The sequence below is a fragment of the Triticum aestivum genome, chromosome 7B, assembly GCF_018294505.1.
Source record: "Triticum aestivum cultivar Chinese Spring chromosome 7B, IWGSC CS RefSeq v2.1, whole genome shotgun sequence".
NCBI classification, from domain to species: domain Eukaryota; kingdom Viridiplantae; phylum Streptophyta; class Magnoliopsida; order Poales; family Poaceae; genus Triticum; species Triticum aestivum.
The window spans coordinates 337,516,745-337,521,669 of NC_057813.1; the positions used below are offsets into that span (position 1 = coordinate 337,516,745).

Genomic DNA, 4,925 nt, shown 5'->3' on the forward strand with positions numbered 1-4,925 from the left:
GTATGGCAAATATTCGCTGGATATTTGTCATGTTGGAACAAACCTCTTTTGGATTCCGAAAGTGGCCCTGGAAATTATTTAGTGGTCCAGCATCATTTGCAATTGACCTTTTCAATTTCTAAAAATGGTTAGACAACTCCTTTTGACCCCGTACTTTTTGTTCCATCTCAATTTATTGTGTTAGGATTATGTGCCATGTTTTGCTCAAAACAAAACTCTTTTCGTACAAAAAGAAAATGCAAACATAGGCAAAAAAAAGGAGTTAAACAAAAGAAAAGGAAAAACCCGATCAACAAAAGAAAACAAAATCCCTCCCCACTAATTCCCCTGGGCCTTGGCCACTGGACAGGCCCAGCCCACCGCCAGGTCGTTCCCCTTCCTCTGTTCATCGGGAGCTCATGGACAGAGGGCGGCCGTACACGGCGCCGATGGACACGAGGCGGCCATCCACTCCCCTTGGCGCCCTACAATGTTGCTCTCTCCCCCCTGCGAAACCCTAGCCGCATCTCCTTCCTCTCCCTCGTGCCACGATCTCCTCTGCTTGCACCGCCCGAGTGACACCGCCGCCATGCCGCCTCCACAGACGCCCCCACCGGCCTCCCCAAGCCCTGAGACAGCGACCAGGAGGACAACCACCATCGAATTCGTCCATCCCGAGCATCAAATCGAGCGGAGCTGCACCGAATCGCCGCCATCGAGTTCGTCTTCGACATCCTGCACCGCCGGCCGCCATCGTCGATTCGCTCGACCCCGACCGTCCCCGGCCTCCCCAACCACGTCCGTGGCTCCTTGGTGAGCTTCTCCTCTGGATTCCCCCTTCCACCGCCTCGATTTGGTTGTCGTTTGCCGTCGCGAGCTCATCCTAGTTCGCGTGTCCGCGTACATACATGCGTTCTTGTTGCTCGCGCTGCTCCGGCTACCGACGCACGCAGTGCGCGGGCGCATCCGCGCACGCCAATGCCTGTGCTCGCCGTGCCTACGCGCCTCACACCGTGGCCTCGTCTCCGGCCGTCGCGCCCGCCTCCGCCTGTTTGCGCCGCCCGCCTGCGGCGGCCTGGGCCGTCATCCGCCTCGCCCGGCTCAACCGGTTGCGTCCGCCTCCTCCTACCCTGCTCGCTCGCCGGCGACCGCGCCGGCCATCCCCCACCGTGGCCGGCCTGGGCCAGTGCCCAGTCAGGCCGCCCCCTGCCCGTTTAGGCTGGGCAGCCCCGGTAACCCGCCCCGCTAGGCCACTGGGCCTATGACATATGGGGCCCACGTCCCCTTTTATTTTCATAAAAATGTATATATATATAATTAAGTTAATAATTAATTAACTTAATTAACTATACTTAATTAGCTTAACTAACTTGATTAGTTAAATACAATTGTTTGTTTAGTTTGGTCTATGACAGAACGACCCCACACGTCAGTATGACCAGTCAACGCTCTGTTGACTGCTGACATCATGTTGACGTCACGCTGACATCATAATTCCAATTTTGAATTAATTATAATTTCAATAAATGTTTAAAGCTTTGAAAAATAATATAAAATAATCCGTAACTCGGATGAAAATGTTTTGTACATGAAAGTTGCTCAGAACGACGAGACGAATCCGAATACGCAGACCGTTCGTCCGCCACACGTCCCTAGCATAGCAAACATTGAACTTTCCCCCTCCGGTTCATCTGTCTAACAGACGTCCAGGTCCGGGAAGACTTTCCCGGATGTTTCCCCCTTCGCCAGTATCGCCTAACGCTGCGTTAAAACACCTCTAGCCCCACTTATAATCATATTATGCATATGTTTGCGTGTATTTACTGTTTCTTCCCCTCTCTCCGGTAGACCTTGAGACCGTTGTTGATGCCACTGTGATCGACTACGTCACTGACAACACTTCTTCCCTTTCAGTGGAGCTTCCAGGCAAGCCACCCCTTTGATCATCCCGATATCGCCCATTCTATACTCTCATGCTTGCATTAGATTTTGCTACTGTTATTGTTTGCTCCTATTCTGATGCATAGCCTGCTTTTGTACCTACTATTGTTACCTACCTGCTTATCCTAAACTCCTTAGTATAGGTTGCTAAGTGATCCATCAGTGACCCCCACTTGTCCTTGTTGCCCCTGCTTCATCATCGACGACTCGATCAGCGTGATCGACGACCAGAGCCCGACACCTCACATCACATCACGCCCTTTTGTTGCTCGACTCTGTAGAGCTACTATCGAGTGCCAAGGGTGATCCCTCATAACGCACTCCTGATGATAATTCTGTAGTGTAGCTATTCGGTCGTGGTCATCGAGGGTGATTTCCTCTTTCACCATTCCCGATACAGCTCCGTCGTTCAACACCTCAAGTGTGAACCTTGAGGGTGGTCCCTCTTACGTTCACCTTGATGATTACATTGAGTGGAATCCTCCGTGGGTGATTCCACGGGTTTTCCCCTTGATGTTTGGACACACGGTTACCTTGACTTTAGTTGATACCATTGTTGAAGTCGGGTCGGCCCTGAGGGGTACCCGCGAGTTGATGTGAAAGTCGGGCGGACCCGTAGAGCACCCACGAGTTTTCCACATGGCACGGCCGGGCAGTCCGGGCCCTTGCCGTAAGTCCATGAGACGGGGTGACTGGGTCACCTTATTGTGAGTCTCTACTCATTTCCGCGAGCCCCCAATGCACTAACAGGTTTGGGTATTTGTTCTGAGTTGGCCTCTGGCCTTTACGCACTAACCACCACGCGAGAATAGATATGGGCCTCGACGTCGCAGTATCAGCCGAAGCTGTCAGACGTCTAGTTCAGCATCATGGCACGGTCGGATCGTGCTGGCCATCCGAGGCGGTGCTGGTATCCACCTTGCACACAACGACCCGGAGTGCTGCGGGCGATGGGCCCAAGACCCCGGAGTGCTTAGGATGTAGACCGGCGGGGACCTCTCTGCTGAGCCTAGGTAGGGCTGCTACGTGTTGATCTTCCAAGGGCGGGCATTGACCCCAGAAAGGTGTGTCCGGCCAGAGTGATCGAGCATGTTGGGTAACGTGGTGCACCCCTGCAGGGAAGATATATATTCGAATACCGTGTCCGCGGTAATGGACGTTCGGACTTATATCCGGATCTTATATAACTAGAAATGGATACTTGAGATATGTGATGGATATGTGGCTCCGAGATTACTTTCCCGCAGGGAGTCGGGGAAGGATTTCTGGGCATTGATGTTACAACATGCTTGTTAAATATTAAAATGCTACTCTTTACTCTTCTACATGCTGCAAGATGCTTGGAGCTGCTTGAAGATGCTAGTCTTTGATAGGCTAGGCCTTCCCCTCTATTCTAGCATTCTACAGTTCAGTCCAGAGATACAACCCTTCCGTTTGATACCAATGCATACTTAGTATAGATCAGATGCTTGCGAGTACTTTGGATGAGTACTCACGGTTGCTTTGTTACCCCTTTCCCCCCTTCTTTCTTCTTTCTGGTTGGTGCAACCAGATGGTGGATCCCTGGAGCCAGATGCCACCGCCGATGGATGCTGCTACATGGAGACCATCGATGACTAGGAGTAGTTATAGGAGGTCCCAGGCAGGAGGCCTTGCCTCTTCGATCGTGTTGCTTTTGTGCTAGCCTTCTTAAGGCATCCTTGTTTAACTTATGTCTGTACTCAGATATTGCTGCTTCCGCTGAATCTTGTGTATCGAGCTTGTATTCGAGCCCTCGAGGCCCCTGGCTTGTAATATAAAGCTTGTATTATTTTGATTTGTGTCTAGAGTTGTGTTGTGATATCTTCCCGCGAGTCTCTAATCTTGATCGTACACATTTGCGTGTATGATTAGTGTACGATTGAATCGGGGGCGTCACAACAGATACTACCCATTTTTTGATACCGATGCATATGTAGTGTAGATCCTCGCTTGCGAGTATTTTGGATGAGTACTCACGGTTGCTTTGCTCCCATTTTTCCACCTCTTTGCATTCTTGTCGGATGCTGTAACCAGATGGTGGAGCCTAGGAGCCAGATGCCACCACCGACGACTACTACTACTACCCGAGGGTGCCTACTACTACGTGGAGGCCGCTGACGACCAGGAGTAGTTAGGAGGCTCCCAGGCAGGAGGCCTTGCCTTTTCGATCATTGATGTTTGTGCGAGCCTTCTTAAGGCAGATCTTGGTTAACTTATGTCTATACTCAGATATTGCTGCTTTCGCTGACTCGTCTATGATCGAGCTTATGTATTCGAGCCCTCGAGGCCCCTGGCTTGTAATATAAAGCTCGTATTATTTTATTTGTGTCTAGAGATGTGTTGTGATATCTTCCCATGAGTCCCTGATCTTGATCGTACACATTTGCGTGTATGATTGAATCGGGGGCGTCACATATTATGAGAAGCATTTATAATAGCTAATTGTTCATTAGGAAAACTATCATCAATATGCAGTGGCTTATCAAGAACATTTTCCATTCGAGACAAATTATCAGCTACTGGGTTCTCGGCTCCCTTTCTATCAATAATATGCAAGTCAAATTCTTGTAGCAACATAACCCGCCTAATCAACCTATGTTTAGCATCTTTATTTTTCATAAGATATTTTATAGCAACATGATCGGTGTGAACAGTTACTTTAGAATCAACAATATAAGATCTGAATTTATCACATGCAAAAACAAATGCTAAAAATTCTTTCTCAGCAGTAGCATAATTTCTTTGAGCACTGTCTAGAGTTTACTAGCATAATGTATAACATTATCGACTCTTTGTCCTAAAATAACACCAACAACATAATCACTAGCATCACAAATAATTTCAAATGGTAGGTTCCAATCAGGTGGTTGAACAATGGGTGTAGAGATTAAGGCTTTCTTAAGTATTTCAAAGGCTTCTACACAATTGTCATCAAAAATAAATGGAACATCTTTTTGCAAGAGATTAGTAAGAGGCCTAGAATT

At 48.8% G+C, this 4,925-nt stretch overlaps 1 long non-coding RNA gene across 1 annotated transcript; it reads left to right on the forward strand.

Annotated features, from left to right (window-relative positions):
• Positions 1-393: 393 nt before the first annotated feature.
• On the forward strand, positions 394-3,740 carry LOC123159685 (uncharacterized). Its single transcript, XR_006479848.1, has 2 exons — positions 394-792; positions 3,473-3,740. It is a non-coding gene; the product is annotated as an uncharacterized lncRNA (long non-coding RNA).
• Positions 3,741-4,925: the final 1,185 nt, after the last annotated feature.